General features: G+C 53.8%; 1 long non-coding RNA gene across 2 annotated transcripts; it reads right to left on the bottom strand.

The window, feature by feature from the left end:
- Nucleotides 1-3,454: 3,454 nt before the first annotated feature.
- LOC117802216 lies at nt 3,455-8,348 on the bottom strand. Of its 2 annotated transcripts, none has more exons than XR_004625278.1 (4): nt 7,913-8,348; nt 5,265-5,357; nt 4,363-4,529; nt 3,455-3,804 (listed from the first exon to the last, which is right to left on the bottom strand). It is a non-coding gene; the product is annotated as an uncharacterized LOC117802216 (long non-coding RNA). The 2 variants fall into 2 exon arrangements; XR_004625279.1 differs by lacking the exon at nt 7,913-8,348 and adding an exon at nt 5,797-5,857.
- Between the last annotated feature and the right edge of the window lie 5,102 nt (nt 8,349-13,450).

Genomic DNA, 13,450 nt, shown 5'->3' with positions numbered 1-13,450 from the left:
GGGACTCCGACCCCTGCCCCAGAACCCCAGCCTCTCCTTCTCTGTCCAGCCTGGAACCTCTCCTCCTCAGAAATCGGCCCCCACAGCCCTCCACTCCCGCCTGTCCTGTCTCCAGGTCGCAGGTGCTAGGATGATGAGTGTCTGTCCTGGAGACGAGCGTGGCATGTGTCCGTGTGAGCCAGCTGCAGGATACAGTGTGTGTGGCTCCTCCAGCCTTGCATATGTGTCTGTTTCGGCTACATGGCTGTGCCCCTGGTCCTCCGTAGTCATGCTTGTCTGGGTAGTGTGTCTGTTTAGGCCCAAGAGTCCGCAGAGCACCGACATCGTGAGGACACCTGCCCCCGGCCGGCGGCAAGTGCACAAGTGTATGTTCACAGCAGCTGTTCCTTGGCAGGTCGGGAGGTGGGGAGCAGGAAGCCATCTAGGGGCTGGGCCCTGCCGGGGGTAAATTACAGAGCCGGAGACACAATGAGGCCACACAGGCAGCAGCTGAAGCCCAGGCTTCCTGAGCTGCCCCTTCCTGGCCCGCCCCCTCCCACCTCCCGGGCCAGCTGACTGCAGTGCAGGGCTGGGGGGGCCAAGGGTCTGGAGGGTGAGGGGGCAGGCCGGGACTGGGTGTGTGGGGTGTGTGTGTAGAGGTGAGGCTGGTGCATCATGGGTAGCGCCCCCTGGGTAAGCCCATCTTACTCCTGGGGGACGACGGGTGTCACACAGCTCTGCTCAGGAGAGCTGGTCCCCTGGAGGATCCCGAGACCGCACGTGTGTAGAGCACCTCCTTTACGCTCAGTAAGTGTTCGTAAGGGAAGGAGGGGGAGCGTGTTTCTCCCTGACCACCTTGCCTTCGTAGGACGGTTCCTAAGACTGCACCCAGAATAGATTCTAGCCCGTGCTCTAGCCTAATCAGGCAAGACTAGCTTTGCCAGAAGCTCCCAGGGTAGAGAGTGTGTGTGTGTGTGTGTGATGGGGGTGGTTTGGATGGAGAAGGGGAGGGTGGCATCTCCAGTGTGGGTAACCTGTCCCCTCTCCGGTCTGTTTCCCTTCTCAAGGTGATTGCTGTGCTGAGGCCCAAGGCTGGGGTACGGTTTGATGCTTAGCCCAGGACCTCCCCAGGAGCCCTCCCCACACCTGTGGAACCCATCTTCCAGGTTCCAGGGGGGAGAATCACCTTCTTTCCAAGGGGGGTGCAGCCCCGTCTCCTCCCCTCAGCACCTAGAACCCAGGGAGGCTCTTGGTGGGTATAGACCCATCAGGCATTCCTGAGGCTTGGCCTAGTCCAGGCTGCCTCGGACTCGAAGAAGGGGCAGGTGGGAAGGAGGCACCCAGGCCCTGCCCTCGGGGGGCACCAGTCAGATGGAGGAGACATAGCCCCACCTTCAGGGACTGCCCTGTCTGAGAGGAGAAACACAGTCTCTCCTCAGGGAGCTTCCAGTCTGATGGGGGAGCTGCAGCCCCTAGCATCGTTCTACAACCTTGAACTGCTGAATATCCCAAAGTTACATCATTATGGGAATAGCGTGGGTTCAACGGGGAAGCCTTGGGTGGGGTGTGAATTCCAAGCAGCTGTGTCAGGGGGATAGAGGAGAGGTGTGTAGGCTCCAGGGGTGTGAGGTGGAGAGGAAGGACCAGTCTCCCCAGGACTTCCGGGAGTCAGACCTCCCTTGTGGGAGGGCGGGAGCCACCCGTCACCTAGAAGGCACAGCCAGGGAAGCCTGGGCTGGGATCCCACAGGTGGGCCTGGGTGGGACCTGTTCTGATGCATGGGTGGGGAAGACCCACGGCTGCTCCCCTTGCTCCCTGTGCCATGCTATGAATTCCCCGGGCTCACGTGGGACCCCCAGGAGAGTGGACAGATCAGTAGTACCTTCAGAATTTCACACGCCAGTAAGATGGGGGTGGGTTTGCAGGGTTCCTGGTTCCCTGGAGAGAGGGCCGGTGGCCCTCAGAGACCTTTGCTCTACAAGAGGGGTGATGGGGTCTCCCCAGGCTCCCAGGGAGAGGCCCAGAGGTGCTAGTATTGGTGGCCCCAGGGCTGAGGTCTCCTCCTCTGGGGCTAGGGCCGGTGAGAAGACATTTTACCATCTCCCCAGGTGTGGGCCATGCAGCCCCGTGGGCCAGGTAAATCTGGTTTTCAGGCTGTTCCAGCACCAGAACCCTTTCTTTAGATCAGTGACAGGATCCCTGGGAACTTGTTAGAAAAGCAAATTCTGGGCCCACCCCGGACCTGCAGAGCTGGAAGCTCTGGGGGCCGGGGTCCTGCCGTCTGTTCTACAGGCCTTCCGGGTCCCTGCGATGCAAGCCCAAGTTGGAGAACGACTGTCTAAAACTAACCGTGTGTGGGAAGGCCAACAGGTGCGGTGGCAGTGTGTCGGGGGTGGGGGTGGGAGGAGGTGGTGTTCAGGCCTAAGGTTGTCAGGGACTGGGGCTTGGGGGTGGGTGGCAGAGTTCCTGGGATGACGGACCTTCAGTGCTAAAACCAAGAAAGCCCTGGAAAAACTAGCCCCCGTCAGACCCCGTGCTTAACCATCCCTCCAACAGGAGTTAAGGACCTCCTATGGTCCAGGCCCCAGGTGCGTGGTAATGAAGAGACAGATGTCGTGCGGACCTTGGGGTTTCTGCAGCCAAGAAGGAACACCACCTACTCAAGAGGTTTTGAGGCCCAAAGCCAAGACTGGGTTGCTACCAGCCCTGGTCAGGAGGCCACGTGGCTACCAAGCCAGCGGGGCACACAGGCCACCTCTGTGGAACCCCTGGGTCCCCGGGGACTGAGCTCGAGAGACGGTACACAAGCCTGGGCCTCTGCCAGCTCAGCTGGGGGTTCCAATGTCTCAGTGTCTGCTTTTCTATCCCGCCGCCTCGGGCCCTGGAGGCAAAGCCAAAGGGGGCCAGAAAGTGGCCTGTTAGCACCACGCCAGGTGCCCCCCACCCCGGCACCATCTTGGCCTCCAGGTCTAGGGAGGGTCCCTCGGGAGCCCACACAAAGATGCTGAGCTTCCAGAAGGCCGTGTGGCTCCTCTGCAGCCAGAGGACAGGCCCTGGGCCCTTGGTTTTAGAGGCTCTCACTGAGGCCTGCGGCTTCCTCTTCCCAGCCCGGGGTTTCCATCTCCCCATTCAATGTCCAGGAGAGCCTGGGGTGCTCTCCCGGGCATCTAGAGCTTCTCTCTGCCCCCACCACCTGCCCTGCACTGCCCTGGGTGCCCAGCTGGGCTCGGCCCTGGCACTCGGAGCTTCCCAGGGCTCGGACCTTCCCGCAGACAGCCTGGCACTGAATGGCACATGGTGCCCAAATCTCACTTCAGTTGGCAAAAGCAGCAATTAGCATTTAATGAGGCTTCTTGCTTTATTTTTAGGTAACCTCCGAGGCCCTGCCTGTGTAATTCAGCCCGCCATTGCTCGGCAGATAATTAAAGCATGTCACCATAATTTGCCTTTTTTTTTTTTTTTTATAAAGCCCGTAATTATGTTTTTATTGCAAGTGAGGGGGGGAAAGAGGGAGGAAAGAAAATAAAGAGGTGAAACTGGGGCAGGAAATGGGGCTTGGCTCCCTTGGCCAGGCTCCTCTACCCCATTGGCAGAACCAGGACCCCCATTCTGGATGCAGCAACCCCTCGGCCTCCTCGGCTTCAGGGCCCATCCGGGGTACTCCCTGCCCAAGATGGCCTCCTTGTTGGCTTGCCTCGCTGGCACTTCTGCAGTCTTCCTCTTCCAGGGTTGCGGTGGGGAGGGCCTTCCTGTTCTTCCCCTTTCCTTATAAAACCAGCCCCAGTTCCCTTCAGAGCATTCCAGTGGGCAGGAAGGGGGATGGGGCTAAAAGCAGAGATGGCCGAGTTGGTTTCCTGAGCGGCACACAGGCACCTGGGAATGCTTTCTACCACCCTCCCGTTAGAGTGTGAAGATTTCCCCAGAAAGTGAAATAAAACTCCCTCCCAGGAAGGGGTCTGCTAACAGAGCCTGGCATCTGGAATCTGCTCTCGGGGGCACTTGTGACTTGCTGTTCTTTCTCACTATGAGGTGAAGGGCTGTCTTTCTGTACCAGGAATGACGCGGCAGCCAGTACTGTAATGCTGGCGACTGGTGGCAGGCTGTCTTTCCGGGGCCTCTGAAATCGGACTCTCCGAGCCTGTAGGCCACGCTAAGAAGGGCAGCTGCCCACATCCGGGAGCCCACTGCCCCCAAACATCTTCCCAGCTGCTACCTGTGCCGCCGAAAATTCTACCGGTAAAGCCTTAGGCCCATGGGCCAAGGTGAGTTTGCCCAAAACACATCAGGTGGATGGGAATGGTACTGGAGTCAGGTATTGAGACACCAGCTGCCCTGGGGTGCGGAGCAGGGGACAGGTAAGTTGTGGAAGAACGTGCAGATTACCTTAACTCAAGTAGCAAAGGGTCCCTCCGCCGCTTGCCACTTTCAGAGTATCACATCTACCAGCATCGTATTACGTCCGCGTGGTTTGTCCATCGTCTTCATCCTCCCACAAGAGTGTCAGCCCCGCCGGCTGATCACAGCTGAACCCCCAGGGCCTAGAACGGTGCCTGACACACAGCAGGCATATAATGAATCCCTGTGGAATGAAGGACTTGGGCGGGAAGGGCTGGGCTGGAGACCCAGGAGGACCTACTTAGCTGTACCCCCACCTCCGCAGTCCCCAGGGCTTGCCTCCATCTGAGTCTCTGCGCAAAGTCCAGTGGTCATTTCTTCATTGTGGCTGCCCAGGGTCTGTCCCCAGAGGCCTGAGGTGAGCAGGGATGTAGCATGCCGGTGACCGGACAGGGAGCTGACCACCCCCCAACCCCCTCAGGGTGACTGGCACACCGGAGTCGGAATGGGGAGACCCGGAGTCTAGGTAAGGCTCTGCTGCTAACTCACAGTGCGCCCTTGGGCACGCTGCTTCCCATCTCTGGACCTCAGTTTCTTCATCCCTAAAATGAGGGATGGAGCTCTGAGCCCTCTGAGCCTGGGTAGGGAGCCAGCATTCCAGCAGTACAGGAAGGGGAGGTGACTGCAAAGAAGAGTCTTTGGGGGCATGTTGCTATGGCAACTGTGCACACACCAAGGGGTGGGGGAGGGGCTTGCTATGCAAATGAGGCCCTTGCTTTGGCATCCTCATTCTCTGACGTCTGTGCCTGTGTGTGATCAGAGGAGGCTTTGTTAAGATCGTGGGGCAGGGGAAAAGGATGGAGAAATGATGGGGGCTGTTCGGGGAGCAGGACAAGTCCTGGTGGGCCTGCCAGCCCTGCGCTCTACCATGGTGTGGTGTCTGGGTTTACCTGTGAAACAGCAGCAGCGGAGGAAACTGAGGCGCAGAGGGTCAAGGAGTTCGTCAGGATCTGAGAGGCCCCGGACAGACCCTCCTGGTCAACCTAGGACATTAGGAAGGCACGGTTTTCAGAGGGCCCCGGGCAGCCTCTCCTGGGAAACACTGTCCCTTCTGCGGGTGCCCTTGGGAAAGCAGGGAGCAGAGGTGGGAGGGAAGAAGCCTGGCTTTGGTCTCTGCCGGGTCACTGTGACTCGGGCACCTGAGACACTCAGCCCTCCGACCCTAGGTGTCTGCATCTGTGAAACGGAGATAACAGTATCTGCTGAAGACGATCTCAAGCCTTCAAAAGGACACACAGCAGGTCAGGAGGGGCCTCGCGCCTGCCCCGGAGCCTTGGCTGCCTTACCCTCCAAGATCCCACTTGCCCTTCTCTGTGGGTTAGGGCTTTTCTTCCCCCTACTCCTCAAATGCTGGGGCTCCAGGCCCCTGTCCACGCATTCTTCTCTTCTACCTCGAAAGTCCGTGGTCTCTCCCAATCTAACCTCGCGGCCTCAGCGCTTCCCCGACGTTCTGCAACCTCCTACATTTTTCAGCCTCCCTTGCTGTAGGGTTGAGGTCACGTGACAGCCCCGCCAGATGAGCTGTGGGGAGCGACCACGCCCATCCCACCTGGCGCGCGGGCGTTGGCGCAGGTGCAGGCGTCCCTGGGCCAGGCGGTTTCTTTTGCTGTGACAGCCGTGGATGGCGCGGTTTGAGATAGTGGCATTTAAGATGGAGGGCACTTGGGTCTCAGAATCACTGGTCTCGGAGCATATCCTCTGCCGACCCACTGTGAACTTCGTATGAATAAGAAATAAACTTTTTTTGTTGTTGAGATGCTGCGATTTCAGGATTTATTTGTTTCTAAGTTCTAGCGTTTCCTGTTCTGACTAACGTATCATCAGACAACTGCCAAATTTATATTTCTCTCTCAGCCACCAAGCCTCTTTCTGTGCACCCTGCTAGTTACTCAGAATCATCATGGTGGAAACCACAGCCTCTCCTAAATGTGTTCCTCTCCCACGTTCCGTGTTTTGGTGATCCAGCAGCCTCCTGAGCCAAACCCCGCCCCTTCCCCTGCACCCCGCTTCGCACCTCGGGTCAGTGGCTAAGTCTCCACCGTTCTCCCTGCCGCCTCTGGACCTCATGCCCTCACCACCTGTCGCCTGGACGGCAGGCACAGCTCCCCCAGCTTCCAGCCTTCATTTCCGTTCCTTAAACGTGTTGCTCCCTGCCTTCTGGCTTGTGTCTTTTGGGGAGAAATCGGCCGTCATCTTGATGTTTGTCCTTTCATATATAGTGTGTCTCTCTGGCTGCTTTTAAGGTTTTCTCTTTATCACTGGTTTTAAGGAATTTGATTATGACGTGCCTTGGTATGGCATTTCTTTGTATTTCTTGTGCTTGGGTTTTGTGGAGCGTCTGGGATCCGTGGGTTTTCATGTTTGAGAAGTTTTTGGCCATTATTTCTTCAAAACTGTTTCTGCCCCCCCATCTTCTCTCCTTCAGGGACTTCTATACACATGTGTTATGTCTCAAAGTTGTCCAATAACTCAGTGATGCTCTATTCTTTCATTTTGGGTCTTTTTTCTCTTTGTGTTTCATTTTGTATACTTTTTATTACTATGACTTCAAGTTCACTCACTTTTTTCCCTGCGGTATCCAGCTGCTGTTAATTGTTTCTAGTGCACTTTTCATCTCAGTACGTAGCTTTCATCTCTAGAGGTTTGAGTGGGTCTTTTTCATACCTTCCATGTCTCTAGTTAAATGTTCGTTTTCCTCTGGCTTCTTGAACATGTGGAATCCAGTTACAATAATTGAATATCCCTGTCTGCTGATGCCATGTCATTTCTGGGTTGGTTTCAATTGATTGATTGGGCTGCATATTCTTCCTTCTTTGACCTGATCATTTTTTTAAAAGATTTATTTATTTATTTTAGAGAGTGAGATAGAAAGAGCGAGAGAGTGAGCGTGGAGAGGGGCAGAGGGAGAAGGAGAGAGAGAATCCTCAAGCAGACTTCCTGCCCAGTGAGGAGCTCAATCCCAGGACCCTGAGACCATGACCTGAGCTGAAATCAAGAGTTGGCTGCTTAATCAACTGAGCCACCCAGGCGCTCCATATTGGATGCCAGATATTGTGAATTTTATCTCATAGGGTGCTGGTTATTTTTCTATACATATAATAAATATTCTTGAGCTTTGTCCAGAAGTGTGGCTACGTTACTTGGAAACGGTTCCGTCCTTTCAGGTCTTGCTTTCAAGCTTTGTTAGGGAGGGCAGAGCGGCAGTCAGGCCTCGTTCTGCCCCACTATGAAGCGGAACCTGTACGCTTCCTGCTTCGGCTGGTGGGGTGTGTGCAATCCCAGGGATCATTCCCTCTAAGCAGCTTCAGCGTGCTTCCTGCCGGAACCTGATTGCTCTTCAGCTGAGCTCTGGAGGGAGGGCTCTGGGATTCTCTCTATGTAGCCCTCTCCTCTCTGGCCTTTGACCTGTGAACTCTACCCACCTTGGCCTCTCTGTCTGCCCAAACACAGGAAACTCCAGGCTCTGACTGAGTCCCCTCTCCTTGGGCCAGAGTCTGGAAGCTGTCTCTGGGCATATGGGGGAAATTGCAGGGCTTACCTCATTTGTTCTCATGTCTCAGGGACCACTGTGATTTGTTGGTTAATGTCCAATGTTTGAGAACCAGGGTTCCATGCATTTTGTGCATTTTGTTGCTGTTTCAGACAGGAAGGTAAATTTGGGCCCTGCTACTTCGTGTTGGTTGGAAGTGGAAGTGTCCTCCTGTCTTTCTAAGATGCAGACAGGCTCAGCCATCTCCTGCTCATTTTTATCAGAGGTTCCTGGGCGATGTTGCCTAATACAAGAAGGGCTAACTCAGTGTCAGGCACTACTCTAAGTATAACACGTGAGGGGAGTACTGGTTTTGTTGTCACTTTACAGATGGAGACACTGAGGCTCAGAGAGGTAAAATCACTTGCTCAGGTGCACACAGCCAGGAGGTGGTGGAGCTGGGATTTGAACCCAGGTGGTCTAGCTCCGGTGCTCGCCCTTAGCCTCCCACCTGTGCTGCTTCTCTAAGACCCACCGACCGGCTTCTGTCTGCCGTTCCTTTCTCCGTTGGGTTGTTTCCTAAGCACTGCCATGTGGCCAGGTTTGCTGCTAGTTACTGGAGATGCAGAACAAAGAGCTTGAAGACATACTGATGAACCGGGAGGAAGTGGAGGGCAGGTCCGTGTCCCGGGAGCTCAGGGGCTCTGAGTCCATTTCCTGAAGGAGTAGCACCAGAGCCAGTCCCAGAAGGATGAGAGGTCTGTAAGCGGGAAAGAGGGATGAGCAAAGGGAGAGAGGTGATAAATAACATGATATTCAGGGGGAGGAGCCAAGAAGGGACATCGGGAAGATGGGGAGGAGCACTGTAGGGGTGAAAGATGAATCTGGAGAGGTGGGCAAGGGTGAGGGGAGGAGGGCCTTGTAGGGTCTGCCAAGTGGCCTGGACTTTCTTTTGAGGAGGGAGTGACCTGGTCAGAACTGCAAAGTGGGATGGCCATTATCTGGATGGTGGTTTGGAAAGGCCTGGCCTGGAGAATGGGAGACCTGTGAGGAGGCCACTGCCTTGTGCCTGCTGAGAGGTGAGGACCTGGAGAAAAGTGAGGAGCTGGAGGGGAGAGACTTGATTGGATGCAGAGGGTAGCTGAGGGGAAAGAGTTGGGGACAAGGCTAGCTTCGATGACTGGATGGTGGAGCTGCTGCAAAGGAAGCGTGGTAAGCTGTGTTTCTCAGTTATATCTCTATATGGAGTGGGCACGCACTCCAGTGAATGCTTTCTGCTTCCCCTTGGCTGGGATGCGGATGTGATGGCGGGAGCTGGAGCAGCCACCTTGAACTCAGAGATTGAAGCCAAGTTTAGGGGATGGCAGAGACACATTACAGCCCACGAGCACCCAGCTCTGGACTGTTTGTGTGGGGGAACTCAACTTCTATCTTCAAGCCATTATATTTTACAGTCTCCGTAAGAGCAGCTTAGCATGTTCTTGAACTAATGCACCTATATTCCGCTGATCCTCCATCATGATGTTTTGAATTTCCTACTCTTGTCTTAACCCTTGCCTATGTTGGTCCCTGTAGCAGGGATGCCATTCCTTCTGCCACCTCCACCTGCACTTGCTTGGACAATGGGCACCATCAGGTCAAGATTCTGCCTTGGTGTTTCTTCTTCTGGGGCAAGTCCTGCTGTACCTCCACTGCACTCCACTTTCTCGTGTTTTCTTGACTACTTTTGTATCCAGGACCACAACTTCTCAGGGGCTGGCCATATGTTATTCCTCTTTGTGTGGCCGGAGCCCCCTTCTAGTGGGGACTCAATCAATACGTGGCGGTTGAATGATTCAGAGAGGTGGGTGTGGAGAGCTCATCACAAGGCTTTTGGGAGAATTCAGTGAGCCCACTGTGATAGTCAGGTGTGCCAGGTTATGCTGTGTAACAAACGACCACAAATTCTCAGGGGCTTAAAACCGCAAAGATTTTTGTGCCTTGCTTGCAGGTCAGGGGGAGAGGGCACCGCTCGTATCATAGTTACTCAGGGACACAGATGCTGGAGGCTCCCTCATCATCTCTGCACAAGGCTTTCTTGGCAGGAGAGGAGCACGTGCAGAATTTGCATAACAAACTAAACTGTGGTTTACCCAACATAGTGTCACGTTGAAGTTGAATAATCTAGATTACAGGACATCTATGTGCGGTTACTATGACTGCCTTGTATGGGCCCAGAAACCAAGCCCCATTCATTCATTCATCCATCCATTCATCCATTCGACAAGTCCACACTGAGGGCCTCCTGTGGGCCAGGCACCAGACACCAGAGGGAACAAGGCCAACACAGACTCCAAGGACAGGATGAATATTCCTGCTGTGGGAACTGCTTGAGCCTGGGGCTAGGAGGTGCAAAGGGCACTCTCTGTGGGTCAAGGAGGCTGTGGGTCAGGGAGATCTGGGTGGAGGAGATCATAGGAATCAGGCCTCGGCCTTATGGAATCAGGCAGGGGCCATGAGGGTAAGATTTAGGGCTTTGTGAGCCCCAAGAGTCATGCTGATGGTGAGCACGTCACACCCTCTCAGGACTTTCTTCCCTCCCAAACCTTCAGTAACATTCTTGGGGCTTCCAGGTACACACAGGTGCAGGGAGAGGGGGGGAAATAGAGAGGGTGGTTACCAGACAACAAGAGGTGAGCCAGAGCAGCAAATGTTAGAGAGGTGGATGCAGGCAGGAGTGACACGTGGAGATACAGGACACCCATAAATGCTCCATAAAATAGACAACTATCCTGTCAAATGAATGAACGAAAGGGAAAGCTTTACAGTGTCAAACTTATAAAGAGGGTGCTGGAAGCCTGGGTGTTAGGGAGCTCTCAAGCTGCAGGAGACCTCAGGTCATTTGCACATACATCTCCATGACGTAGATCGGAGTTTCTCAGTAGCAGCACTGTTGACGTTTTGGGCAGGGTTAGTTTTTGCTGGGGCGGGGCCTGTCCTGTGCATTGTAGGATGTGTGGCAGCAACCTTGGTCTCTACCCAAGAGATACCAATAGCAGCTCCCTCCTCCAGTTGTGACAACCAGAAACGTCTCCTGGGGGAACAAAGTCATCCAGGTGCAGAAATAAAGGTCTAGAGGAAGAAGGAAACAGGCTCTAGGCTCTCATGGTGGGGAGTTGTAATTGAGACCTCTGTGAAAAACCAGGGCTTTCCAAGGCTGCACTTTGGGTGAAAGGATAGAGAAAAAAAAAATCCATCCAGAGGCAAAGAGAAATGGTAAGAAATGGTCTATTTCAGCATATGCTCTAGATAGAAAGAAAAGCCTTTACATTTGTAACCATATGCCTACCCACACAGGGGTTTAGGGTAAACATTTGCATTACCTATGTGTTTTAGGAAACTCCCGAGTGGTGAAATTAACCCCAAGTATGTTGGTAGGACCTGGGGCACCTGGCAGAAGCAAAAGCAAATTTTCCCTGGAGAGACACACCCTTGACTCCTGCTGTATAGGATTCTCACAGATAGAGCTCAACCAAGCTTGAGTTTACAATACAAAATTACAAAGCACATGGGGAATCTCATGAGTGAGTCAGTGAAAACAACAAATGGTAGAGTTCGCCTTCAAAACTTAAGATATTGGGATGATCAGATCCAGAATATTAAAAAAAAAATTTGCTTGTTTAAAATGTTTAGGGAAATAAAGATGCTACCAGAAAAACCAGGCAAATATGAAAATGAACAAAGACTCAGAAATTAAAGCGATAGGGGCGCCTGGGTGGCACAGCGGTTAAGCGTCTGCCTTCGGCTCAGGGCGTGATCCCGGCGTTATGGGTTCGAGCCCCACATCAGGCTCCTCTGCTATGAGCCTGCTTCTTCCTCTCCCACTCCCCCTGCTTGTGTTCCCTCTCTCGCTGGCTGTCTCTCTCTCTGTTGAATAAATAAATAAAATCTTTAAAAAAAAAAAAAAAGAAATTAAAGCGATAATGTTGAAATTTAAAACCCAATGGATGGGTTAAACAACAGATTAGATACCATTGAAGAGATAGTTAGTGACCTGGAAATAGATTTGAAGAAATCATTAGCTACAATACAGCACACGGAAAGCAATATGAACAAGTGGGAAAAAGACATGGGATACAGAATGCAGAATTTAACAAATGTCCTCTAGGAATTCCTGCGGAGATAGCTTGGGGAAGGCGATATTTAACAATATGCAGAGTAAATAAGGAGAAACGCAGAACTAGAAACATTGTAGTGAAACTGCAGAACTCCAAAGAGAAGACCTTAAAAGCAGACAGATAGGAAAAGTCAGATTGCAAACGGCCAGGACAGAACTGTGGGGCGTGAACACTTGGCCAGAGATTTCCCAGGGAAGGGTCCCTGGGGAGGGATACGGCATTGCTGCTGCCAGCATGAGGGGTGGGACCGCAGACTGTTATTATTTAAATATTAACAGAACTATAATCTCAGCGTCCCCTTCACCAGGCCCTGGTGGTTGCACAGCCCAGTGTGTGGGTGTGTGGGGGGGGACACACTCGGTCACCTCTGGGCAGAAGCCTGGCCCACAGGCTGCGGGAAGTTACTTCTGCCTGGAGCGGGGAGGGGGCCACCTTTGGAACACTCCCTGGACACAGCCCGCAGAGCCAGTGAACACGAGGAGTAGGAACTGGGGATCTGGAGTGGCTCTGGGAATTGATGGCCTGGCCTCCAGGCCTGTTTGGAGCCACTGCCCTCAAGGGACTCTGGAGGACACGGGTGGGATGGGGCGGCGAAGGGGTGCGTGTGTAGGGAGTGGTGTTTACCTTGCCAACCCACAAAGGCCTGGTGGAGAAAACATGAGAATGGTGGGTTGGGGTAGAGGCGCCCCAGGTGTGTGCAGCAAACCTGGGAGGGCAGGAGAGAGGCTCCGAAGGTTGAGGGGAAACCCAGGGACGGACTGCCTCTGTTTCTGGATAAATGCAGCATCTCCTGCCCCTACACACACACACACACACACACACACACACACACACACACACACCCTTCTCTATTCTTGCTATGAATTTCTCACCAAACAAGCTTCATTAATCGTCTAATAACCAGATTAATTAAGGACGCTGAAAGTAAACAGCAAGAAGGTAATTTGCTTCTGATTACTGTGTAATTGTAGGACGATGAACTCATTTGCATATGCAAAGAAGGCTCCCTACATAGCGAATGACAATAGAGAGAAGTAATTGTGTATCTGACCTGCACCCTCATGTCTCCCTACTGCTTCCTGCCTCCTCCAGCCCCCTCCTAAGCCTCTCTAGAAAGCTGATTGAGAGGCCGCCCCCGCCCCGCCCCCCGGGGCCGCAGCTTCGCCACTCAGGACCCCTGCTCCCCAAGCCCACTCAGGACCCCTGCTCCCCAAGCCCGCTGGCCCAGGCCGGTCCTGCAGCTCCTTTCGCTAGAGAGGCGCCTGTCACAAAACAGGGATGGAGAAGTCTAGTTTTGGCCCTACCCGAGTGATCTTGGCAAAGTGCTTCCCCAACCCAGATTTCCTTAACTTCAAAATGGTCTCGCACACCCGCGCTCTGCAGTCCTTGAAACGACTACACAAGTGAGGGAGCGTTTTATAAACTGTAGAGCCCTGGGTCAAAGCTTGCT

The sequence above is a fragment of the Ailuropoda melanoleuca genome, chromosome 5 (genome assembly GCF_002007445.2).
Source record: "Ailuropoda melanoleuca isolate Jingjing chromosome 5, ASM200744v2, whole genome shotgun sequence".
NCBI lineage: Eukaryota > Metazoa > Chordata > Mammalia > Carnivora > Ursidae > Ailuropoda > Ailuropoda melanoleuca.
The sequence above is the reverse complement of the archived record's forward strand: the minus strand, read 5'-3'. Positions and strand labels throughout refer to the sequence as shown.